The sequence below is a fragment of the Hyla sarda genome, unplaced genomic scaffold, assembly GCF_029499605.1.
Source record: "Hyla sarda isolate aHylSar1 unplaced genomic scaffold, aHylSar1.hap1 scaffold_1936, whole genome shotgun sequence".
NCBI classification, from domain to species: Eukaryota; Metazoa; Chordata; class Amphibia; order Anura; family Hylidae; genus Hyla; species Hyla sarda.
The window spans coordinates 1-26,473 of NW_026608592.1; the positions used below are offsets into that span (position 1 = coordinate 1).

Below are 26,473 nucleotides of genomic sequence, written 5' to 3' on the forward strand. Positions count from 1 at the left end.
TTGTTTTATCCTGCCATTTCTATTTTTTCTCCTTTTATTACTGGTTTTATTATTTGTATTTTAAAACTTTTGTGAACCTTTTATTATTTTGCATTTTAAATTCTGTATGGTTTCTTATTTATTCAATAAAATTTTGTTGAAACCTTATCTGTTCTTATCAGTTTAATATCTGATACGTCCCCTATCTGGGGACCATATATTAAATGGATTTTTGAGAACGGGGGCCGATTTCGAAGCTTGCTTCCGTCGCCCTATGCATTGACCCGATATTGGCAGTATCTTCGGGTACAGTGCACCACCCCCTTACAGGGTTAAAAAGAAAGATTCCTACTTTCATTGCTACCTGCTTGCTGGCTAGCCAGCTAGCCAGCCCTGTGGGCCTTGCTGCTGCTGCAGCCAAAAAACAAAAGGTGGTGCTGCTGCTGCTTCTGCTGCTTCTGCTTCTGCTTGTGTCTGGCCCCTGTTGGAGCGTCCAGGGCACAGGACTTCTGCTGCTGCTGACTAAATGGCCTCCTTAATTGGATCATTTGAGTAGCCAGCACACCTGTGCAGGTAGGGCATGACATGATAGGCAGCTGCCTTGATAGCGGGTGGGTGCTGAATGTTCCTAATTGACAAAATAAGATTAATGCTTATGAAGAAATATAAAATCTCATCCCTTCCCCAATATCGCGCCACACCCTACCCCTTAATTCCCTGGTTGAACGTGATGGACATATGTCTTTTTTCGACCGTACTAACTATGTAACTATGTAACATAACATGGGGGGGGGGGGGGGGTTCTCCTGGCTGTTCACACAGGTGTGTCATTGCTGTACATTGACCATGCATTGCTTCTGTGGTATTGCAAAGAGGCAAAGACAAATGCTTCCAGCCATCCATTGCACTAATGGATTGGTCATCAGCTGGCTGTCTATGTCCCGCATCAATATAGACCAAAGTTACAGAGGGTTAGGCTATGCTATTGTGCACCTACCTGATGCATCAGAAGGTGCGAGGCCCTTGCTAAATTCTGTGCACAGACTTTGAGATCTATGCTTTAGACTGTATCTAAACCTGCTCCAACATGGACTGACATTCTGGCCTACTTTCAGCCGATGCGACTTGTCTGTCGCTGAACAGTCGCTTTTTATGTATTCAGCACCTATGTATAATGTTGTAAAAATGCTCTAGAAGCTAAAGTCGCAGAAATGTCACACATATTTGGCCTGCAACTTTCTGTGCGACAAATTCAGACAGGAAAAATCAGTATAAATCCTTAGAAAATTATCCCCCAGTGTCTCCATCTGCTGGCGGTATTGAATAAGCATTGCTGCACTGATGGGGTATGCATTAGACGAAAAAAAAGAAGAAAAAGAAGAATAATACGCCCAGAAAAGAGGCGAAAAGGAGAAAAACGTAAAAAAACGTGAAAAAAAAGTAAGAGGAAGAGAAGGGAAAAAAAGGTGGAAATGGGTTTAAAAGTGATTTCGGCGGAGAAATATATATATATATATATATATATATATATATATATATATATATGCGCACACACACACATAGATATAAACGTATTCTCCGTTGAGATATTGCAGCCGCTGCTGTGTCCAGGCCCAGGAGCCTTAGCACTGTGCTGTGATGTCACTCAATACCACTGACATCACTAGGTGTAAACAACATCTCTCCTTTGCTGTGTATGTGACTATGGAGCTGTTTGGTGATGTCGTCTATTACGGCCTTCATAGAAGCAACAGGAGATTGTTGCATCCATCTTGAACCCTCAGAACTACAGTGCTATGATGTCACTCACTTCCACAGGCCTTGCAGAGTGTAAACAACAACAACCCAGCTTTGTTGTGTATGTAACCAAAGGGATTTGTGATGTCCACCTAGAACCTTCACAGCAGCGACAGCTTTATGAGGAGCATCAGCACTGCTCTGCCTGAGCAGAACCATCACCGCCATAGGTTGTCAAATAACCCGGATTTAACCCACACAGGTAAGTCCAATGGGGTGCAGGCATGTCCTCTATGCTTACAGCTTCCCGTGGGTGTTGGTTTGATACCGTTTGGGGACAGCCAAGGAGGCATCTGCAGGCAACAAAGGTAGGTGTGTGCTTGTGTGTGTGTTTCCTATGCAGATCCTAAGCCCAGTGTCACATGCAAGTAGGAGGAGTAAGAAGGGTTCCTGGCAAATCCGGGTTATGGATTGCATTTAAAAAGGCCCCGTGGGAGTGCAATGGGCCCCTGTCTTGCTGCTTAGCAATAATGGTATGGGTTTAGGTTCTGCTGTGTGTACTGGTGGTTGACTGCCCCCCAGCCCAGAGTGTGCATGGAAAATTGTCTGGCAGCCTCCCTGACAGCAAGCAGTGATAGTGCCCATGAAGGGGACCTTGTTGGGCCCGCCCCTTTCACGGTTATCGCTTCTCGGCCTTTTGGCTAAGATCAAGTGTAGTATCTGTTCTTATCAGTTTAATATCTGATACGTCCCCTATCTGGGGACCATATATTAAATGGATTTTTGAGAACGGGGGCCGATTTCGAAGCTTGCTTCCGTCGCCCTATGCATTGACCCGATATGGCAGTATCTTCGGTGTACAGTGCACCACCCCCTTACAGGGTTAAAAAGAAAGATTCCTACTTTCATTGCTACCTGCTTGCTGGCTAGCCAGCTAGCCAGCCCTGTGGGCCTTGCTGCTGCTGCAGCCAAAAAACAAAAGGTGGTGCTGCTGCTGCTCTTCTGCTGCTTCTGCTTCTGCTTGTGTCTGGCCCCTGTTGGAGCGTCCAGGCACAGGACTTCTGCTGCTGCTGACTAAATGGCCTCCTTAATTGGATCATTTGAGTAGCCAGCACACCTGTGCAGGTAGGGCATGGACATGATAGGCAGCTGCCTTGATAGCGGGTGGGTGCTGAATGTTCCTAATTGACAAAATAAGATTAATGCTTATGAAGAAATATAAAATCTCATCCCTTCCCCAATATCGCGCCACACCCCTACCCCTTAATTCCCTGGTTGAACGTGATGGACATATGTCTTTTTTCGACCGTACTAACTATGTAACTATGTAACATAACATGGGGGGGGGGGGGTCTCCTGGCTGTTCACACAGGTGTGTCATTGCTGTACATTGACCATGCATTGCTTCTGTGGTATTGCAAAGGCAAAGACAAATGCTTCCAGCCATCCATTGCACTAATGGATTGGTCATCAGCTGGCTGTCTATGTCCCGCATCAATATAGACCAAAGTACAGAGGGTTAGGCTATGCTATTGTGCACCTACCTGATGCATCAGAAGGTGCGAGGCCCTTGCTAAATTCTGTGCACAGACTTTGAGATCTATGCTTTAGACTGTATCTAAACCTGCTCCAACATGGACTGACATTCTGGCCTACTTTCAGCCGATGCGACTTGTCTGTCGCTGAACAGTCGCTTTTTATGTATTCAGCACCTATGTATAATGTTGTAAAAATGCTCTAGAAGCTAAAGTCGCAGAAATGTCACACATATTTGGCCTGCAACTTTCTGTGCGACAAATTCAGACAGGAAAAATCAGTATAAATCCTTAGAAAATTATCCCCCAGTGTCTCCATCTGCTTGGCGGTATTGAATAAGCATTGCTGCACTGATGGGGTATGCAATTAGACGAAAAAAAAGAAGAAAAAGAAGAAGAATACGCCCAGAAAAGAGGCGAAAAGGAGAAAAACGTAAAAAAACGTGAAAAAAAAGTAAGAGGAAGAGAAGGGAAAAAAAGGTGGAAATGGGTTTAAAAGTGATTTCGGCGGAGAAATATATATATATATATATATATATATATATATATATATATATATATATGCGCACACACACACATAGATATAAACGTATTCTCCGTTGAGATATTGCAGCCGCTGCTGTGTCCAGGCCCAGGAGCCTTAGCACTGTGCTGTGATGTCACTCAATACCACTGACATCACTAGGTGTAAACAACATCTCTCCTTTGCTGTGTATGTGACTATGGAGCTGTTTGGTGATGTCGTCTATTACGGCCTTCATAGAAGCAACAGGAGATTGTTGCATCCATCTTGAACCCTCAGAACTACAGTGCTATGATGTCACTCACTTCCACAGGCCTTGCAGAGTGTAAACAACAACAACCCAGCTTTGTTGTGTATGTAACCAAAGGGATTTGTGATGTCACCTAGAACCTTCACAGCAGCGACAGCTTTATGAGGAGCATCAGCACTGCTCTGCCTGAGCAGAACCATCACCGCCATAGGGTTGTCAAATAACCCGGATTTAACCCACACAGGTAAGTCCAATGGGGTGCAGGCATGTCCTCTATGCTTACAGCTTCCCGTGGGTGTTGGTTTGATACCGTTTGGGGACAGCCAAGGAGGCATCTGCAGGCAACAAAGGTAGGTGTGTGCTTGTGTGTGTGTTTCCTATGCAGATCCTAAGCCCAGTGTCACATGCAAGTAGGAGGAGTAAGAAGGGTTCCTGGCAAATCCGGGTTATGGATTGCATTTAAAAAGGCCCCGTGGGAGTGCAATGGGCCCCTGTCTTGCTGCTTAGCAATAATGGTATGGGTTTAGGTTCTGCTGTGTGTACTGGTGGTTGACTGCCCCCCAGCCCAGAGTGTGCATGGAAAATTGTCTGGCAGCCTCCCTGACAGCAAGCAGTGATAGTGCCCATGAAGGGGACCTTGTTGGGCCCGCCCCTTTCACGGTTATCGCTTCTCGGCCTTTTGGCTAAGATCAAGTGTAGTATCTGTTCTTATCAGTTTAATATCTGATACGTCCCCTATCTGGGGACCATATATTAAATGGATTTTTGAGAACGGGGGCCGATTTCGAAGCTTGCTTCCGTCGCCCTATGCATTGACCCGATATGGCAGTATCTTCGGGTACAGTGCACCACCCCCTTACAGGGTTAAAAAGAAAGATTCCTACTTTCATTGCTACCTGCTTGCTGGCTAGCCAGCTAGCCAGCCCTGTGGGCCTTGCTGCTGCTGCAGCCAAAAAACAAAAGGTGGTGCTGCTGCTGCTTCTGCTGCTTCTGCTTCTGCTTGTGTCTGGCCCCTGTTGGAGCGTCCAGGCACAGGACTTCTGCTGCTGCTGACTAAATGGCCTCCTTAATTGGATCATTTGAGTAGCCAGCACACCTGTGCAGGTAGGGCATGACATGATAGGCAGCTGCCTTGATAGCGGGTGGGTGCTGAATGTTCCTAATTGACAAAATAAGATTAATGCTTATGAAGAAATATAAAATCTCATCCCTTCCCCAATATCGCGCCACACCCCTACCCCTTAATTCCCTGGTTGAACGTGATGGACATATGTCTTTTTTCGACCGTACTAACTATGTAACTATGTAACATAACATGGGGGGGGGGGGGGGTCTCCTGGCTGTTCACACAGGTGTGTCATTGCTGTACATTGACCATGCATTGCTTCTGTGGTATTGCAAAGGCAAAGACAAATGCTTCCAGCCATCCATTGCACTAATGGATTGGGTCATCAGCTGGCTGTCTATGTCCCGCATCAATATAGACCAAAGTACAGAGGGTTTAGGCTATGCTATTGTGCACCTACCTGATGCATCAGAAGGTGCGAGGCCCTTGCTAAATTCTGTGCACAGACTTTGAGATCTATGCTTTAGGACTGTATCTAAACCTGCTCCAACATGGACTGACATTCTGGCCTACTTTCAGCCGATGCGACTTGTCTGTCGCTGAACAGTCGCTTTTTATGTATTCAGCACCTATGTATAATTGTTGTAAAAATGCTCTAGAAGCTAAAGTCGCAGAAATGTCACACATATTTGGCCTGCAACTTTCTGTGCGACAAATTCAGACAGGAAAAATCAGTATAAATCCTTAGAAAATTATCCCCAGTGTCTCCATCTGCTGGCGGTATTGAATAAGCATTGCTGCACTGATGGGGTATGCATTAGACGAAAAAAAAGAAGAAAAAGAAGAATAATACGCCCAGAAAAGAGGCGAAAAGGAGAAAAACGTAAAAAAACGTGAAAAAAAAGTAAGAGGAAGAGAAGGGAAAAAAAGGTGGAAATGGGTTTAAAAGTGATTTCGGCGGAGAAATATATATATATATATATATATATATATATATATATATATGCGCACACACACACATAGATATAAACGTATTCTCCGTTGAGATATTGCAGCCGCTGCTGTGTCCAGGCCCAGGAGCCTTAGCACTGTGCTGTGATGTCACTCAATACCACTGACATCACTAGGTGTAAACAACATCTCTCCTTTGCTGTGTATGTGACTATGGAGCTGTTTGGTGATGTCGTCTATTACGGCCTTCATAGAAGCAACAGGAGATTGTTGCATCCATCTTGAACCCTCAGAACTACAGTGCTATGATGTCACTCACTTCCACAGGCCTTGCAGAGTGTAAACAACAACAACCCAGCTTTGTTGTGTATGTAACCAAAGGGATTTGTGATGTCACCTAGAACCTTCACAGCAGCGACAGCTTTATGAGGAGCATCAGCACTGCTCTGCCTGAGCAGAACCATCACCGCCATAGGTTGTCAAATAACCCGGATTTAACCCACACAGGTAAGTCCAATGGGGTGCAGGCATGTCCTCTATGCTTACAGCTTCCCGTGGGTGTTGGTTTGATACCGTTTGGGGACAGCCAAGGAGGCATCTGCAGGCAACAAAGGTAGGTGTGTGCTTGTGTGTTGTGTTTCCTATGCAGATCCTAAGCCCAGTGTCACATGCAAGTAGGAGGAGTAAGAAGGGTTCCTGGCAAATCCGGGTTATGGATTGCATTTAAAAAGGCCCCCGTGGGAGTGCAATGGGCCCCTGTCTTGCTGCTTAGCAATAATGGTATGGGTTTAGGTTCTGCTGTGTGTACTGGTGGTTGACTGCCCCCCAGCCCAGAGTGTGCATGGAAAATTGTCTGGCAGCCTCCCTGACAGCAAGCAGTGATAGTGCCCATGAAGGGGACCTTGTTGGGCCCGCCCCTTTCACGGTTATCGCTTCTCGGCCTTTTGGCTAAGATCAAGTGTAGTATCTGTTCTTATCAGTTTAATATCTGATACGTCCCCTATCTGGGGACCATATATTAAATGGATTTTTGAGAACGGGGGCCGATTTCGAAGCTTGCTTCCGTCGCCCTATGCATTGACCCGATATGGCAGTATCTTCGGGTACAGTGCACCACCCCCTTACAGGGTTAAAAAGAAAGATTCCTACTTTCATTGCTACCTGCTTGCTGGCTAGCCAGCTAGCCAGCCCTGTGGGGCCTTGCTGCTGCTGCGAGCCAAAAAACAAAAGGTGGTGCTGCTGCTGCTTCTGCTGCTTCTGCTTCTGCTTGTGTCTGGCCCCTGTTGGAGCGTCCAGGCACAGGACTTCTGCTGCTGCTGACTAAATGGCCTCCTTAATTGGATCATTTGAGTAGCCAGCACACCTGTGCAGGTAGGGCATGACATGATAGGCAGCTGCCTTGATAGCGGGTGGGTGCTGAATGTTCCTAATTGACAAAATAAGATTAATGCTTATGAAGAAATATAAAATCTCATCCCTTCCCCAATATCGCGCCACACCCCTACCCCTTAATTCCCTGGTTGAACGTGATGGACATATGTCTTTTTTCGACCGTACTAACTATGTAACTATGTAACATAACATGGGGGGGGGGGGGGGTCTCCTGCTGTTCACACAGGTGTGTCATTGCTGTACATTGACCATGCATTGCTTCTGTGGTATTGCAAAGGCAAAGACAAATGCTTCCAGCCATCCATTGCACTAATGGATTGGTCATCAGCTGGCTGTCTATGTCCCGCATCAATATAGACCAAAGTACAGAGGGTTAGGCTATGCTATTGTGCACCTACCTGATGCATCAGAAGGTGCGAGGCCCTTGCTAAATTCTGTGCACAGACTTTGAGATCTATGCTTTAGACTGTATCTAAACCTGCTCCAACATGGACTGACATTCTGGCCTACTTTCAGCCGATGCGACTTGTCTGTCGCTGAACAGTCGCTTTTTATGTATTCAGCACCTATGTATAATGTTGTAAAAATGCTCTAGAAGCTAAAGTCGCAGAAATGTCACACATATTTGGCCTGCAACTTTCTGTGCGACAAATTCAGACAGGAAAAATCAGTATAAATCCTTAGAAAATTATCCCCCAGTGTCTCCATCTGCTGGCGGTATTGAATAAGCATTGCTGCACTGATGGGGTATGCATTAGACGAAAAAAAAGAAGAAAAAGAAGAATAATACGCCCAGAAAAGAGGCGAAAAGGAGAAAAACGTAAAAAAACGTGAAAAAAAAGTAAGAGGAAGAGAAGGGAAAAAAAGGTGGAAATGGGTTTAAAAGTGATTTCGGCGGAGAAATATATATATATATATATATATATATATATATATATATGCGCACACACACACATAGATATAAACGTATTCTCCGTTGAGATATTGCAGCCGCTGCTGTGTCCAGGCCCAGGAGCCTTAGCACTGTGCTGTGATGTCACTCAATACCACTGACATCACTAGGTGTAAACAACATCTCTCCTTTGCTGTGTATGTGACTATGGAGCTGTTTGGTGATGTCGTCTATTACGGCCTTCATAGAAGCAACAGGAGATTGTTGCATCCATCTTGAACCCTCAGAACTACAGTGCTATGATGTCACTCACTTCCACAGGCCTTGCAGAGTGTAAACAACAACAACCCAGCTTTGTTGTGTATGTAACCAAAGGGATTTGTGATGTCACCTAGAACCTTCACAGCAGCGACAGCTTTATGAGGAGCATCAGCACTGCTCTGCCTGAGCAGAACCATCACCGCCATAGGTTGTCAAATAACCCGGATTTAACCCACACAGGTAAGTCCAATGGGGTGCAGGCATGTCCTCTATGCTTACAGCTTCCCGTGGGTGTTGGTTTGATACCGTTTGGGGACAGCCAAGGAGGCATCTGCAGGCAACAAAGGTAGGTGTGTGCTTGTGTGTGTGTTTCCTATGCAGATCCTAAGCCCAGTGTCACATGCAAGTAGGAGGAGTAAGAAGGGTTCCTGGCAAATCCGGGTTATGGATTGCATTTAAAAAGGCCCCGTGGGAGTGCAATGGGCCCCTGTCTTGCTGCTTAGCAATAATGGTATGGGTTTAGGTTCTGCTGTGTGTACTGGTGGTTGACTGCCCCCCAGCCCAGAGTGTGCATGGAAAATTGTCTGGCAGCCTCCCTGACAGCAAGCAGTGATAGTGCCCATGAAGGGGACCTTGTTGGGCCCGCCCCTTTCACGGTTATCGCTTCTCGGCCTTTTGGCTAAGATCAAGTGTAGTATCTGTTCTTATCAGTTTAATATCTGATACGTCCCCTATCTGGGGACCATATATTAAATGGATTTTTGAGAACGGGGGCCGATTTCGAAGCTTGCTTCCGTCGCCCTATGCATTGACCCGATATGGCAGTATCTTCGGGTACAGTGCACCACCCCCTTACAGGGTTAAAAAGAAAGATTCCTACTTTCATTGCTACCTGCTTGCTGGCTAGCCAGCTAGCCAGCCCTGTGGGCCTTGCTGCTGCTGCAGCCAAAAAACAAAAGGTGGTGCTGCTGCTGCTTCTGCTGCTTCTGCTTCTGCTTGTGTCTGGCCCCTGTTGGAGCGTCCAGGCACAGGACTTCTGCTGCTGCTGACTAAATGGCCTCCTTAATTGGATCATTTGAGTAGCCAGCACACCTGTGCAGGTAGGGCATGACATGATAGGCAGCTGCCTTGATAGCGGGTGGGTGCTGAATGTTCCTAATTGACAAAATAAGATTAATGCTTATGAAGAAATATAAAATCTCATCCCTTCCCCAATATCGCGCCACACCCCTACCCCTTAATTCCCTGGTTGAACGTGATGGACATATGTCTTTTTTCGACCGTACTAACTATGTAACTATGTAACATAACATGGGGGGGGGGGGGGGGTCTCCTGGCTGTTCACACAGGTGTGTCATTGCTGTACATTGACCATGCATTGCTTCTGTGGTATTGCAAAGGCAAAGACAAATGCTTCCAGCCATCCATTGCACTAATGGATTGGTCATCAGCTGGCTGTCTATGTCCCGCATCAATATAGACCAAAGTACAGAGGGTTAGGCTATGCTATTGTGCACCTACCTGATGCATCAGAAGGTGCGAGGCCCTTGCTAAATTCTGTGCACAGACTTTGAGATCTATGCTTTAGACTGTATCTAAACCTGCTCCAACATGGACTGACATTCTGGCCTACTTTCAGCCGATGCGACTTGTCTGTCGCTGAACAGTCGCTTTTTATGTATTCAGCACCTATGTATAATGTTGTAAAAATGCTCTAGAAGCTAAAGTCGCAGAAATGTCACACATATTTGGCCTGCAACTTTCTGTGCGACAAATTCAGACAGGAAAAATCAGTATAAATCCTTAGAAAATTATCCCCCAGTGTCTCCATCTGCTGGCGGTATTGAATAAGCATTGCTGCACTGATGGGGTATGCATTAGACGAAAAAAAAGAAGAAAAAGAAGAATAATACGCCCAGAAAAGAGGCGAAAAGGAGAAAAACGTAAAAAAACGTGAAAAAAAAGTAAGAGGAAGAGAAGGGAAAAAAAGGTGGAAATGGGTTTAAAAGTGATTTCGGCGGAGAAATATATATATATATATATATATATATATATATATATATATATATATATATGCGCACACACACACATAGATATAAACGTATTCTCCGTTGAGATATTGCAGCCGCTGCTGTGTCCAGGCCCAGGAGCCTTAGCACTGTGCTGTGATGTCACTCAATACCACTGACATCACTAGGTGTAAACAACATCTCTCCTTTGCTGTGTATGTGACTATGGAGCTGTTTGGTGATGTCGTCTATTACGGCCTTCATAGAAGCAACAGGAGATTGTTGCATCCATCTTGAACCCTCAGAACTACAGTGCTATGATGTCACTCACTTCCACAGGCCTTGCAGAGTGTAAACAACAACAACCCAGCTTTGTTGTGTATGTAACCAAAGGGATTTGTGATGTCACCTAGAACCTTCACAGCAGCGACAGCTTTATGAGGAGCATCAGCACTGCTCTGCCTGAGCAGAACCATCACCGCCATAGGTTGTCAAATAACCCGGATTTAACCCACACAGGTAAGTCCAATGGGGTGCAGGCATGTCCTCTATGCTTACAGCTTCCCGTGGGTGTTGGTTTGATACCGTTTGGGGACAGCCAAGGAGGCATCTGCAGGCAACAAAGGTAGGTGTGTGCTTGTGTGTGTGTTTCCTATGCAGATCCTAAGCCCAGTGTCACATGCAAGTAGGAGGAGTAAGAAGGGTTCCTGGCAAATCCGGGTTATGGATTGCATTTAAAAAGGCCCCGTGGGAGTGCAATGGGCCCCTGTCTTGCTGCTTAGCAGTAATGGTATGGGTTTAGGTTCTGCTGTGTGTACTGGTGGTTGACTGCCCCCCAGCCCAGAGTGTGCATGGAAAATTGTCTGGCAGCCTCCCTGACAGCAAGCAGTGATAGTGCCCATGAAGGGGACCTTGTTGGGCCCGCCCCTTTCACGGTTATCGCTTCTCGGCCTTTTGGCTAAGATCAAGTGTAGTATCTGCATTTGGTCTGGTCGGAAGGTGTCTGTGGTACCCCGCTTCTCGGCCTTGGGGGATTGTCTCTCCTTACGGAGGGACTTCACCCCCTTGCTGCTATTGGGGAGCGGGCTTAGTCCACAGACAACGGGTTGCGATCCCCCTGTCTCTGGGACCTTGTGTCTCAGAAGGCATTTTCGGTACGTTGAGCGTTACCTGTAGCTTCGGAAGCACCTAGGGTACCCCCGACCTCTGCCTTGGGTAAGGGTTCCGCTTTTATAGCGGGATTCCGAGCCCCTGCTGCTATTGGGGAAGGGGCTTAGTCCCTGGGTGTGGAAGATGCCGTTCTCCTGGGCTTTCCCCTCTGGGGAAATGTCGATGCGAAATACCATCCGCATAGAGGTGTCGGAGAGCCATCGTCAGTTGAAGAACCTCCGCTTCATTGCGGAGGTGATTCTTCTTGACTACTTCCGCCTCAATAGGGAGGACATCCTGTGTCTAAATGACCAGGAAAGCCGTGGCCTGTATACCGTCACCTTCACGGCCACGGCGTGTTGCGATAACATCTATGCAACCTTGTCTGGTGCGGACCAGAGGGACGATCGACTCGACGGTCTTTCGTTCCAGTTCCTCTATGGTGAGGAACATATACCGTTGGTGGTGGCTATGCACAGCCCTCATGTGACCACGGAGGATATAGCCACTTTTCTTCGGCGATACTGCGAAGAGGTGCGATTCGCAAACAAAATATTGAACTCCGTGCGGTTCTGGAACGGCAAGAGGAAGTTCTGGGTCAAGCTCCGTAAGGATCCCGGTGGTATTGGGGGTCTTTGCCATCCGCCCCCAAATTTTGCCATCGGGAGAGTTCGGGGCTTCCTGTTCTATCCTCAAATGCCTATGTATTGCCGAAATTGCTTGAGGTTTGGCCACACCCAGGAGACCTGCGGCGCGGAGCGTGTGATTCGCTGCAATAGGTGTGGCCAAGAAGGTCACATAGCCTCAAGATGTAGCCATACGATAAGGTGTAACCTCTGCGGAGAGGAAAATCATGATTTTAATTCCTGTCCCCATAAAGCAAAAACTACGATGGGTGGGTCAAGGCTGGGCCCACCCAAAGAGGGGACAGGACAAAAGACGTCCTTTTTTAAGATGCCCAAACCCCAGATGGCAGGTACTGATGGGTCCAGGCCCAAGACCTCTGGTGCTCCATCGGGGGGCCCACCGGTGGTAGTGCTAGGGGGAGGCCATGGGGATTCCACGAAGCCCGGGCGGGTGATCGAGTTTACTGCCCGGGAAATTGAAAGACGTCGATCGACTTCCTACCTGGCTCAAGAGCCCGCCGAAACTTCTGAAGGGGGCTCACCTGTGGCGGGTGGCAGCCGACGGGCCTCGGTGGGGGCAGAGGTGGACCCAAAATTGCAGCATAAGCCAGGTACTGGCTTGGCCCAGGGTCGCCCTGCTCCGGACGAAGAGGCCCCGGTGAAAGCCCGCCGGAAGGGGAGCCAGGTGGCCAGGTCTGAGCCCGGTCCTGTTACTCCGCCTATACAGGACAGGGCCAAGAAGACAAGTGGCGCCAAACCAGGGTTTGCTGCCCCGCCAGCAGTGGACCCGGTGGGTAAAACTGGCCATCGTCGATCGATGGGGAAGTTGGAGCAACAGTCCTCAGCAACGCTTGCTGGGGAACAAGCGATGAAAACTTCCCAAGGTAGCGGCAAAGGTTCCGGAAAAGTGGCCTCACAGGCCCCTGTGCAGCAGTTCCAGTCGTCAAAAGATGAAAGAAGACGCAGATCCATCAGCCGGGGGCCAGAGATTACATCGAGTGAGAGCAACACAGAGGATATGGACAGCAGTATGACATTTAAAAGACAAAGAGAAGAAGAAGAGGAAGACATTCAAAGGAAAGCGGCGTGCCGTAGTTCGGACGAGAGCGAGCTCAGGGTCGGGGCATCATCGATCTCAAGCTCCGACCCTCAGAACATTAAGGAGCTGATGACCCCGCAGGCGGGGGATGACGGTACGCAGCTTATTATTGACTTTGATTCTCCAAGCACGGACTCTCCATAAACTATGCCTATCCCTGTAAAAATTGCCTCACTCAATGTGAGGTCCTTAAAGAGCCCTGATCGCAGGGCTGCTTTATTTTCTTATCTAGAGACATGTGACTTTGACCTTTGCCTGCTACAAGAATGTGGAATCCCTAGTAAAATGGACTATAAAGACTTAAAAGAAGACTGGAAGCTGGGCCCATCCATATGGTCCGGTGCAAATGACTGTCGTTCTGTGGGTGTTGGGCTGCTCTGCCGAGGCCAGTCCTTTTCTATTCATACAGTAACTGAGATTGTGCCTGGCAGAGCTCTTTTAATTCATCTATATTTTAATGGACTTTTAATTCGTGTTTTAAATGTGTATGCCCCTCCTGATAAACAGGAGCGGGCAGAACTATTTGAAATTTTACCACTGTTTTGTGTTGGGTCTTCCCCCCTGCTGGTGGGAGGTGATTTTAACTGCATACGTGATGGGGAACACCGGCAGGGTGGGGATATTAATCGTAAAGACCGCACTTCTTACCTGCTTAAAAATTTTATTGATGATTTTAACTTGAAAGATTGCTGGAAGGATCTCTTGCCGGAGGACCCAGGCGCCACATGGTCCAATGGAAGAGTGAGCTCCAGAATCGATTTTATTTTTTCCTCTAGAGCTTTTAAACCCCTGAAATGCACGCTCGAGCAGAATATCTTCTCTGATCATAAGCTCCTCTTGGTGGGCCTGGAGCTAGAGGGGGAGCAAAAAGCAAAAAGGGGCCTCTGGAGATTAAACACCACACTCCTAGAGGACCCTGAGATAAAAGAGGAGTTTGTGCGGACCTACCAATGCTGGCAATCACAAAGAAAACCCCACGAGCCTATGCTGCACTGGTGGGAGGGCACCAAATCTAAAATCAGATTTTTTTTTATCAAAGCAGGTAAGAAGAAGGCAAAAATGGAAAAACAGTGGTTTTATGTTCTTAACATGCGTTTAAATGTACTTTTTAAATTGAAAGAAGCTGGTATGGATGTAGAAAATGATATTTTAAACCTTAAAACTGAAATAAAACATGCCATAGAAAAGAAAGGGAAACAAATCATTTTTAACTCACATGTGCAGCACCTGGAGGAGGGCGAGAAATGTTCCCGTTTCTTTTTTAAAAAAGTGATGAATAGGAGGGATATCATCCAAAACCTTGAGGGTGAATCCACTCCAAAAGGCATGTTAGATGCAGTTTTTAACTTCTACCAGCTTCTTTTTAATAAGAAAGATCTTAATCCATCCTTTTTAGAACATGTTCTTAATTCCCTTGATTTTAAGCTAGATGTTTTAGACCAGGAGGTTTTATCCCGTGATCTTAACTTAGATGAACTTTTATTTGTTTTTAAAAGTTTTTCTAGTGGGAAGGCCCCTGGGGAAGATGGTTTACCCATCGAATTTTATTTAGCTTTTTGGGATATTTTAAAGGATGATATGGTTTTATTGTATAAAGAAACTTTTATTGTTAATGAACTTCCCCCTTCCTGGAGGAGGGGGATTGTATCATTACTTTTTAAAAAGGGTGAAAAGGATATGCTAAAAAATTGGCGCCCCATCACACTTTTAAATGTCGATTATAAAGTTTTAGCCAAGTTATTAGCTGTCCGTTTTAAACCTTTTATTCATAAATTAATTCACCCAAATCAGGTTTGTGGGGTACCTGGAAGGTCTATAGCTGAATCCCTAAATATTTTAAGAGATGTTTTATGGTATTTTAAGGATAGAAATCAAACTGTAGCAATTTTATCCTTAGACTTTGAAAAAGCCTTTGATAGGGTCTCCCATGAATACCTGTTTTTAGTTCTTAAAAAGATGGCAGTGCCTGAAACGATTTTAAGCCGAATCATGCTTTTATACCGATCCTGTTTTAGTCAAGTCTCTGTTAATGGCTTTTTAACCAGCGGTGTTCCTCTTTTATCAGGTGTCAAACAGGGCTGCCCCCTGTCCCCACTCCTTTTTATTTGCGCAATCGAACCACTGATGGCCCTCCTCAGAAAAGACCGGGTAGTAAGAGGCGTACCGATACCTGGTGGAGGAGGGACCCATCTAAAGGTGTTGGGGTACATGGATGATGTCACCATACTGTGCCCGGACTCTCCATCCATGAGGGGGGCATTGAGGAACACCAGCTATTTCTGCGAGGTCTCTGGTTTTAAGCTAAACACAGATAAATGTGACTGTTTTTATATTGGCTCCTGGGATTCATCCATCACCCCAGGAGTCACAATGCAACAGGATCAAATTAAAGTTTTAGGTATTGTTTTTAACCAGGTCAATGATGGGAGCCCTAACTGGGATTCAGCTATAGCTAAGATGGAGAAGAAGATTTTAATGTGGAATCTTAGAAACCTTACCATGGAGGGGAAGATTTTAATAATAAAGATGGTTTTACTCCCTATTATGCTATACATTGCCATGGTATTTCCTCCATCTATTTTATACATTAAAAAAGTAACTAGAATTGTTTTTACTTTTTTATGGGGTTCAAAAATGGAGAAATTAAAGCGTGATTTTATGTACAAAAGTAAAGATAATGGCGGGAAAGATGTTCCTAACCTTTTTACTTTCTTTTACATAAAGTATTTCTGTTTCTGTTTTAAAATTATTAAATCCGATGGCATTTTTAGCTGCTTTTTAAGGTACGCTGCGGGCATGGTTTTTAAAAGATGGTTGCGCATCCCTCTGAACGCTCCGGTGCTTCTGTGTCCCCCAAAACATTATGTGGTGTTGGAAAAGACAGTCAGGCTCCTAGGTCTCCAAGATTTGGAGCCTGACATACTGGGGGACCAGAGAAAGGTATCAAAGGTCCTCAGGCGGAGTGAGGTTACCCTGGCAGTGTCCAATTTCACACAGGCAAGATCCAAAAAGGTATGGCGGAACGTGTACGGGAAGTTTCTGGCGAATGTACACAGGGATCTTGCCTGGGCAATCGTCCACCAGTGCCTCCCTACTCGTGAGTTCCAGCACAGGCGAGGACTGGTGGCGAGAGCCAAGTGCCCGAGAGATGGCTGCGGAGTGGACGAAACGGTGCTGCACATATTTTGGAACTGCCCTTTTGCACGGGAGCTTTGGAGGAAGGTAGGCCCACTTTTGAAGTGGGCCTGCGGCCTAAAAGATTTTAATCACGAATGTGTCTTTTACGGTCTTTTTAACTGCCCCAATTTTAAACAGCAGATGATCTGCTGGATGATTATTAATTGTTTTAAAAATGCCATCTGGAAAGTTAGGAACATCTTACTTTTTAAACATGATTTTATTGATGTTAAAAACTGTATAAAGCTGGCCCTGAGTGAGATGTACATCTATTACCTAAGAGACAAGAAACAGTTGGGGGCCAGCGAGGCAGCATCCATGTGGTGTCTGCCTCTATGGAACGAAATAACAATATAATCAGTTTTTATGACATTTGTATAATGTTTTATCCTGCCATTTCTATTTTTTCTCCTTTTATTACTGGTTTTATTATTTGTATTTTAAAACTTTTGTGAACCTTTTATTATTTTGCATTTTAAATTCTGTATGGTTTCTTATTTATTCAATAAAATTTTGTTGAAACCTTATCTGTTCTTATCAGTTTAATATCTGATACGTCCCCTATCTGGGGACCATATATTAAATGGATTTTTGAGAACGGGGGCCGATTTCGAAGCTTGCTTCCGTCGCCCTATGCATTGACCCGATATGGCAGTATCTTCGGGTACAGTGCACCACCCCCTTACAGGGTTAAAAAGAAAGATTCCTACTTTCATTGCTACCTGCTTGCTGGCTAGCCAGCTAGCCAGCCCTGTGGGCCTTGCTGCTGCTGCAGCCAAAAAACAAAAGGTGGTGCTGCTGCTGCTTCTGCTGCTTCTGCTTCTGCTTGTGTCTGGCCCCTGTTGGAGCGTCCAGGCACAGGACTTCTGCTGCTGCTGACTAAATGGCCTCCTTAATTGGATCATTTGAGTAGCCAGCACACCTGTGCAGGTAGGGCATGACATGATAGGCAGCTGCCTTGATAGCGGGTGGGTGCTGAATGTTCCTAATTGACAAAATAAGATTAATGCTTATGAAGAAATATAAAATCTCATCCCTTCCCCAATATCGCGCCACACCCCTACCCCTTAATTCCCTGGTTGAACGTGATGGACATATGTCTTTTTTCGACCGTACTAACTATGTAACTATGTAACATAACATGGGGGGGGGGGGGGGGGTCTCCTGGCTGTTCACACAGGTGTGTCATTGCTGTACATTGACCATGCATTGCTTCTGTGGTATTGCAAAGGCAAAGACAAATGCTTCCAGCCATCCATTGCACTAATGGATTGGTCATCAGCTGGCTGTCTATGTCCCGCATCAATATAGACCAAAGTACAGAGGGTTAGGCTATGCTATTGTGCACCTACCTGATGCATCAGAAGGTGCGAGGCCCTTGCTAAATTCTGTGCACAGACTTTGAGATCTATGCTTTAGACTGTATCTAAACCTGCTCCAACATGGACTGACATTCTGGCCTACTTTCAGCCGATGCGACTTGTCTGTCGCTGAACAGTCGCTTTTTATGTATTCAGCACCTATGTATAATGTTGTAAAAATGCTCTAGAAGCTAAAGTCGCAGAAATGTCACACATATTTGGCCTGCAACTTTCTGTGCGACAAATTCAGACAGGAAAAATCAGTATAAATCCTTAGAAAATTATCCCCCAGTGTCTCCATCTGCTGGCGGTATTGAATAAGCATTGCTGCACTGATGGGGTATGCATTAGACGAAAAAAAAGAAGAAAAAGAAGAATAATACGCCCAGAAAAGAGGCGAAAAGGAGAAAAACGTAAAAAAACGTGAAAAAAAAGTAAGAGGAAGAGAAGGGAAAAAAAGGTGGAAATGGGTTTAAAAGTGATTTCGGCGGAGAAATATATATATATATATATATATATATATATATATATATGCGCACACACACACATAGATATAAACGTATTCTCCGTTGAGATATTGCAGCCGCTGCTGTGTCCAGGCCCAGGAGCCTTAGCACTGTGCTGTGATGTCACTCAATACCACTGACATCACTAGGTGTAAACAACATCTCTCCTTTGCTGTGTATGTGACTATGGAGCTGTTTGGTGATGTCGTCTATTACGGCCTTCATAGAAGCAACAGGAGATTGTTGCATCCATCTTGAACCCTCAGAACTACAGTGCTATGATGTCACTCACTTCCACAGGCCTTGCAGAGTGTAAACAACAACAACCCAGCTTTGTTGTGTATGTAACCAAAGGGATTTGTGATGTCACCTAGAACCTTCACAGCAGCGACAGCTTTATGAGGAGCATCAGCACTGCTCTGCCTGAGCAGAACCATCACCGCCATAGGTTGTCAAATAACCCGGATTTAACCCACACAGGTAAGTCCAATGGGGTGCAGGCATGTCCTCTATGCTTACAGCTTCCCGTGGGTGTTGGTTTGATACCGTTTGGGGACAGCCAAGGAGGCATCTGCAGGCAACAAAGGTAGGTGTGTGCTTGTGTGTGTGTTTCCTATGCAGATCCTAAGCCCAGTGTCACATGCAAGTAGGAGGAGTAAGAAGGGTTCCTGGCAAATCCGGGTTATGGATTGCATTTAAAAAGGCCCCGTGGGAGTGCAATGGGCCCCTGTCTTGCTGCTTAGCAATAATGGTATGGGTTTAGGTTCTGCTGTGTGTACTGGTGGTTGACTGCCCCCCAGCCCAGAGTGTGCATGGAAAATTGTCTGGCAGCCTCCCTGACAGCAAGCAGTGATAGTGCCCATGAAGGGGACCTTGTTGGGCCCGCCCCTTTCACGGTTATCGCTTCTCGGCCTTTTGGCTAAGATCAAGTGTAGTATCTGTTCTTATCAGTTTAATATCTGATACGTCCCCTATCTGGGGACCATATATTAAATGGATTTTTGAGAACGGGGGCCGATTTCGAAGCTTGCTTCCGTCGCCCTATGCATTGACCCGATATGGCAGTATCTTCGGGTACAGTGCACCACCCCCTTACAGGGTTAAAAAGAAAGATTCCTACTTTCATTGCTACCTGCTTGCTGGCTAGCCAGCTAGCCAGCCCTGTGGGCCTTGCTGCTGCTGCAGCCAAAAAACAAAAGGTGGTGCTGCTGCTGCTTCTGCTGCTTCTGCTTCTGCTTGTGTCTGGCCCCTGTTGGAGCGTCCAGGCACAGGACTTCTGCTGCTGATGACTAAATGGCCTCCTTAATTGGATCATTTGAGTAGCCAGCACACCTGTGCAGGTAGGGCATGACATGATAGGCAGCTGCCTTGATAGCGGGTGGGTGCTGAATGTTCCTAATTGACAAAATAAGATTAATGCTTATGAAGAAATATAAAATCTCATCCCTTCCCCAATATCGCGCCACACCCCTACCCCTTAATTCCCTGGTTGAACGTGATGGACATATGTCTTTTTTCGACCGTACTAACTATGTAACTATGTAACATAACATGGGGGGGGGGGGGGTCTCCTGGCTGTTCACACAGGTGTGTCATTGCTGTACATTGACCATGCATTGCTTCTGTGGTATTGCAAAGGCAAAGACAAATGCTTCCAGCCATCCATTGCACTAATGGATTGGTCATCAGCTGGCTGTCTATGTCCCGCATCAATATAGACCAAAGTACAGAGGGTTAGGCTATGCTATTGTGCACCTACCTGATGCATCAGAAGGTGCGAGGCCCTTGCTAAATTCTGTGCACAGACTTTGAGATCTATGCTTTAGACTGTATCTAAACCTGCTCCAACATGGACTGACATTCTGGCCTACTTTCAGCCGATGCGACTTGTCTGTCGCTGAACAGTCGCTTTTTATGTATTCAGCACCTATGTATAATGTTGTAAAAATGCTCTAGAAGCTAAAGTCGCAGAAATGTCACACATATTTGGCCTGCAACTTTCTGTGCGACAAATTCAGACAGGAAAAATCAGTATAAATCCTTAGAAAATTATCCCCCAGTGTCTCCATCTGCTGGCGGTATTGAATAAGCATTGCTGCACTGATGGGGTATGCATTAGACGAAAAAAAAGAAGAAAAAGAAGAATAATACGCCCAGAAAAGAGGCGAAAAGGAGAAAAACGTAAAAAAACGTGAAAAAAAAGTAAGAGGAAGAGAAGGGAAAAAAAGGTGGAAATGGGTTTAAAAGTGATTTCGGCGGAGAAATATATATATATATATATATATATATATATATATATATATATATATGCGCACACACACACATAGATATAAACGTATTCTCCGTTGAGATATTGCAGCCGCTGCTGTGTCCAGGCCCAGGAGCCTTAGCACTGTGCTGTGATGTCACTCAATACCACTGACATCACTAGGTGTAAACAACATCTCTCCTTTGCTGTGTATGTGACTATGGAGCTGTTTGGTGATGTCGTCTATTACGGCCTTCATAGAAGCAACAGGAGATTGTTGCATCCATCTTGAACCCTCAGAACTACAGTGCTATGATGTCACTCACTTCCACAGGCCTTGCAGAGTGTAAACAACAACAACCCAGCTTTGTTGTGTATGTAACCAAAGGGATTTGTGATGTCACCTAGAACCTTCACAGCAGCGACAGCTTTATGAGGAGCATCAGCACTGCTCTGCCTGAGCAGAACCATCACCGCCATAGGTTGTCAAATAACCCGGATTTAACCCACACAGGTAAGTCCAATGGGGTGCAGGCATGTCCTCTATGCTTACAGCTTCCCGTGGGTGTTGGTTTGATACCGTTTGGGGACAGCCAAGGAGGCATCTGCAGGCAACAAAGGTAGGTGTGTGCTTGTGTGTGTGTTTCCTATGCAGATCCTAAGCCCAGTGTCACATGCAAGTAGGAGGAGTAAGAAGGGTTCCTGGCAAATCCGGGTTATGGATTGCATTTAAAAAGGCCCCGTGGGAGTGCAATGGGCCCCTGTCTTGCTGCTTAGCAATAATGGTATGGGTTTAGGTTCTGCTGTGTGTACTGGTGGTTGACTGCCCCCCAGCCCAGAGTGTGCATGGAAAATTGTCTGGCAGCCTCCCTGACAGCAAGCAGTGATAGTGCCCATGAAGGGGACCTTGTTGGGCCCGCCCCTTTCACGGTTATCGCTTCTCGGCCTTTTGGCTAAGATCAAGTGTAGTATCTGTTCTTATCAGTTTAATATCTGATACGTCCCCTATCTGGGGACCATATATTAAATGGATTTTTGAGAACGGGGGCCGATTTCGAAGCTTGCTTCCGTCGCCCTATGCATTGACCCGATATGGCAGTATCTTCGGGTACAGTGCACCACCCCCTTACAGGGTTAAAAAGAAAGATTCCTACTTTCATTGCTACCTGCTTGCTGGCTAGCCAGCTAGCCAGCCCTGTGGGCCTTGCTGCTGCTGCAGCCAAAAAACAAAAGGTGGTGCTGCTGCTGCTTCTGCTGCTTCTGCTTCTGCTTGTGTCTGGCCGCTGTTGGAGCGTCCAGGCACAGGACTTCTGCTGCTGCTGACTAAATGGCCTCCTTAATTGGATCATTTGAGTAGCCAGCACACCTGTGCAGGTAGGGCATGACATGATAGGCAGCTGCCTTGATAGCGGGTGGGTGCTGAATGTTCCTAATTGACAAAATAAGATTAATGCTTATGAAGAAATATAAAATCTCATCCCTTCCCCAATATCGCGCCACACCCCTACCCCTTAATTCCCTGGTTGAACGTGATGGACATATGTCTTTTTTCGACCGTACTAACTATGTAACTATGTAACATAACATGGGGGGGGGGGGGGGGTCTCCTGGCTGTTCACACAGGTGTGTCATTGCTGTACATTGACCATGCATTGCTTCTGTGGTATTGCAAAGGCAAAGACAAATGCTTCCAGCCATCCATTGCACTAATGGATTGGTCATCAGCTGGCTGTCTATGTCCCGCATCAATATAGACCAAAGTACAGAGGGTTAGGCTATGCTATTGTGCACCTACCTGATGCATCAGAAGGTGCGAGGCCCTTGCTAAATTCTGTGCACAGACTTTGAGATCTATGCTTTAGACTGTATCTAAACCTGCTCCAACATGGACTGACATTCTGGCCTACTTTCAGCCGATGCGACTTGTCTGTCGCTGAACAGTCGCTTTTTATGTATTCAGCACCTATGTATAATGTTGTAAAAATGCTCTAGAAGCTAAAGTCGCAGAAATGTCACACATATTTGGCCTGCAACTTTCTGTGCGACAAATTCAGACAGGAAAAATCAGTATAAATCCTTAGAAAATTATCCCCCAGTGTCTCCATCTGCTGGCGGTATTGAATAAGCATTGCTGCACTGATGGGGTATGCATTAGACGAAAAAAAAGAAGAAAAAGAAGAATAATACGCCCAGAAAAGAGGCGAAAAGGAGAAAAACGTAAAAAAACTTGAAAAAAAAGTAAGAGGAAGAGAAGGGAAAAAAAGGTGGAAATGGGTTTAAAAGTGATTTCGGCGGAGAAATATATATATATATATATATATATATATATATATATATATATATATGCGCACACACACACATAGATATAAACGTATTCTCCGTTGAGATATTGCAGCCGCTGCTGTGTCCAGGCCCAGGAGCCTTAGCACTGTGCTGTGATGTCACTCAATACCACTGACATCACTAGGTGTAAACAACATCTCTCCTTTGCTGTGTATGTGACTATGGAGCTGTTTGGTGATGTCGTCTATTACGGCCTTCATAGAAGCAACAGGAGATTGTTGCATCCATCTTGAACCCTCAGAACTACAGTGCTATGATGTCACTCACTTCCACAGGCCTTGCAGAGTGTAAACAACAACAACCCAGCTTTGTTGTGTATGTAACCAAAGGGATTTGTGATGTCACCTAGAACCTTCACAGCAGCGACAGCTTTATGAGGAGCATCAGCACTGCTCTGCCTGAGCAGAACCATCACCGCCATAGGTTGTCAAATAACCCGGATTTAACCCACACAGGTAAGTCCAATGGGGTGCAGGCATGTCCTCTATGCTTACAGCTTCCCGTGGGTGTTGGTTTGATACCGTTTGGGGACAGCCAAGGAGGCATCTGCAGGCAACAAAGGTAGGTGTGTGCTTGTGTGTGTGTTTCCTATGCAGATCCTAAGCCCAGTGTCACATGCAAGTAGGAGGAGTAAGAAGGGTTCCTGGCAAATCCGGGTTATGGATTGCATTTAAAAAGGCCCCGTGGGAGTGCAATGGGCCCCTGTCTTGCTGCTTAGCAATAATGGTATGGGTTTAGGTTCTGCTGTGTGTACTGGTGGTTGACTGCCCCCCAGCCCAGAGTGTGCATGGAAAATTGTCTGGCAGCCTCCCTGACAGCAAGCAGTGATAGTGCCCATGAAGGGGACCTTGTTGGGCCCGCCCCTTTCACGGTTATCGCTTCTCGGCCTTTTGGCTAAGATCAAGTGTAGTATCTGTTCTTATCAGTTTAATATCTGATACGTCCCCTATCTGGGGACCATATATTAAATGGATTTTTGAGAACGGGGGCCGATTTCGAAGCTTGCTTCCGTCGCCCTATGCATTGACCCGATATGGCAGTATCTTCGGGTACAGTGCACCACCCCCTTACAGGGTTAAAAAGAAAGATTCCTACTTTCATTGCTACCTGCTTGCTGGCTAGCCAGCTAGCCAGCCCTGTGGGCCTTGCTGCTGCTGCAGCCAAAAAACAAAAGGTGGTGCTGCTGCTGCTTCTGCTTCTGCTTGTGTCTGGCCCCTGTTGGAGCGTCCAGGCACAGGACTTCTGCTGCTGCTGACTAAATGGCCTCCTTAATTGGATCATTTGAGTAGCCAGCACACCTGTGCAGGTAGGGCATGACATGATAGGCAGCTGCCTTTATAGCGGGTGGGTGCTGAATGTTCCTAATTGACAAAATAAGATTAATGCTTATGAAGAAATATAAAATCTCATCCCTTCCCCAATATCGCGCCACACCCCTACCCCTTAATTCCCTGGTTGAACGTGATGGACATATGTCTTTTTTCGACCGTACTAACTATGTAACTATGTAACATAACATGGGGGGGGGGGGTCTCCTGGCTGTTCACACAGGTGTGTCATTGCTGTACATTGACCATGCATTGCTTCTGTGGTATTGCAAAGGCAAAGACAAATGCTTCCAGCCATCCATTGCACTAATGGATTGGTCATCAGCTGGCTGTCTATGTCCCGCATCAATATAGACCAAAGTACAGAGGGTTAGGCTATGCTATTGTGCACCTACCTGATGCATCAGAAGGTGCGAGGCCCTTGCTAAATTCTGTGCACAGACTTTGAGATCTATGCTTTAGACTGTATCTAAACCTGCTCCAACATGGACTGACATTCTGGCCTACTTTCAGCCGATGCGACTTGTCTGTCGCTGAACAGTCGCTTTTTATGTATTCAGCACCTATGTATAATGTTGTAAAAATGCTCTAGAAGCTAAAGTCGCAGAAATGTCACACATATTTGGCCTGCAACTTTCTGTGCGACAAATTCAGACAGGAAAAATCAGTATAAATCCTTAGAAAATTATCCCCCAGTGTCTCCATCTGCTGGCGGTATTGAATAAGCATTGCTGCACTGATGGGGTATGCATTAGACGAAAAAAAAGAAGAAAAAGAAGAATAATACGCCCAGAAAAGAGGCGAAAAGGAGAAAAACGTAAAAAAACGTGAAAAAAAAGTAAGAGGAAGAGAAGGGAAAAAAAGGTGGAAATGGGTTTAAAAGTGATTTCGGCGGAGAAATATATATATATATATATATATATATATATATATGCGCACACACACACATAGATATAAACGTATTCTCCGTTGAGATATTGCAGCCGCTGCTGTGTCCAGGCCCAGGAGCCTTAGCACTGTGCTGTGATGTCACTCAATACCACTGACATCACTAGGTGTAAACAACATCTCTCCTTTGCTGTGTATGTGACTATGGAGCTGTTTGGTGATGTCGTCTATTACGGCCTTCATAGAAGCAACAGGAGATTGTTGCATCCATCTTGAACCCTCAGAACTACAGTGCTATGATGTCACTCACTTCCACAGGCCTTGCAGAGTGTAAACAACAACAACCCAGCTTTGTTGTGTATGTAACCAAAGGGATTTGTGATGTCACCTAGAACCTTCACAGCAGCGACAGCTTTATGAGGAGCATCAGCACTGCTCTGCCTGAGCAGAACCATCACCGCCATAGGTTGTCAAATAACCCGGATTTAACCCACACAGGTAAGTCCAATGGGGTGCAGGCATGTCCTCTATGCTTACAGCTTCCCGTGGGTGTTGGTTTGATACCGTTTGGGGACAGCCAAGGAGGCATCTGCAGGCAACAAAGGTAGGTGTGTGCTTGTGTGTGTGTTTCCTATGCAGATCCTAAGCCCAGTGTCACATGCAAGTAGGAGGAGTAAGAAGGGTTCCTGGCAAATCCGGGTTATGGATTGCATTTAAAAAGGCCCCGTGGGAGTGCAATGGGCCCCTGTCTTGCTGCTTAGCAATAATGGTATGGGTTTAGGTACTGCTGTGTGTACTGGTGGTTGACTGCCCCCCAGCCCAGAGTGTGCATGGAAAATTGTCTGGCAGCCTCCCTGACAGCAAGCAGTGATAGTGCCCATGAAGGGGACCTTGTTGGGCCCGCCCCTTTCACGGTTATCGCTTCTCGGCCTTTTGGCTAAGATCACGTGTGGATTTCTGTGCGTGGTTTGGGTTGAAAGGAGTGGTGATCGGGGCCCTCTTTACGGGGGGCCCTGGATTGTTGCTGAGCTGCGATCGTGGGTTTTACCTGCAAAAATGAGCGAGAAGGCGCGTGGACTTGAGGACACGGTGCGGATCTACGTTCCTGGCGAGCACCGGGGGACGATCGGACTTGACCAAATCGTTGTGGAGA

At 46.1% G+C, this 26,473-nt stretch overlaps 9 non-coding genes and 1 pseudogene across 9 annotated transcripts; all 10 read left to right on the plus strand.

The window, feature by feature from the left end:
* Positions 1-114: 114 nt before the first annotated feature.
* Positions 115-301, plus strand: LOC130316563 (U2 spliceosomal RNA). Its single transcript, XR_008863869.1, has one exon. It is a non-coding gene; the product is annotated as a U2 spliceosomal RNA (small nuclear RNA).
* A 2,096-nt stretch (positions 302-2,397) lies between these two features.
* Positions 2,398-2,589, plus strand: LOC130316560 (U2 spliceosomal RNA). The gene has a single exon (XR_008863867.1). It is a non-coding gene; the product is annotated as a U2 spliceosomal RNA (small nuclear RNA).
* Positions 2,590-4,687: 2,098 nt separating this feature from the next.
* LOC130316555 (U2 spliceosomal RNA) lies at positions 4,688-4,878 on the plus strand. The gene has a single exon (XR_008863862.1). It is a non-coding gene; the product is annotated as a U2 spliceosomal RNA (small nuclear RNA).
* Positions 4,879-6,969: 2,091 nt separating this feature from the next.
* LOC130316566 (U2 spliceosomal RNA) lies at positions 6,970-7,160 on the plus strand. The gene has a single exon (XR_008863870.1). It is a non-coding gene; the product is annotated as a U2 spliceosomal RNA (small nuclear RNA).
* Positions 7,161-9,245: 2,085 nt separating this feature from the next.
* On the plus strand, positions 9,246-9,436 carry LOC130316567 (U2 spliceosomal RNA). The gene has a single exon (XR_008863871.1). It is a non-coding gene; the product is annotated as a U2 spliceosomal RNA (small nuclear RNA).
* A 2,097-nt stretch (positions 9,437-11,533) lies between these two features.
* Positions 11,534-11,751, plus strand: LOC130316565 (U2 spliceosomal RNA; annotated as a pseudogene).
* A 5,389-nt stretch (positions 11,752-17,140) lies between these two features.
* On the plus strand, positions 17,141-17,326 carry LOC130316561 (U2 spliceosomal RNA). The gene has a single exon (XR_008863868.1). It is a non-coding gene; the product is annotated as a U2 spliceosomal RNA (small nuclear RNA).
* Positions 17,327-19,412: 2,086 nt separating this feature from the next.
* On the plus strand, positions 19,413-19,603 carry LOC130316568 (U2 spliceosomal RNA). Its single transcript, XR_008863872.1, has one exon. It is a non-coding gene; the product is annotated as a U2 spliceosomal RNA (small nuclear RNA).
* A 2,091-nt stretch (positions 19,604-21,694) lies between these two features.
* On the plus strand, positions 21,695-21,885 carry LOC130316544 (U2 spliceosomal RNA). Its single transcript, XR_008863852.1, has one exon. It is a non-coding gene; the product is annotated as a U2 spliceosomal RNA (small nuclear RNA).
* A 2,093-nt stretch (positions 21,886-23,978) lies between these two features.
* On the plus strand, positions 23,979-24,169 carry LOC130316545 (U2 spliceosomal RNA). Its single transcript, XR_008863853.1, has one exon. It is a non-coding gene; the product is annotated as a U2 spliceosomal RNA (small nuclear RNA).
* The last annotated feature ends 2,304 nt before the right edge of the window (positions 24,170-26,473 follow it).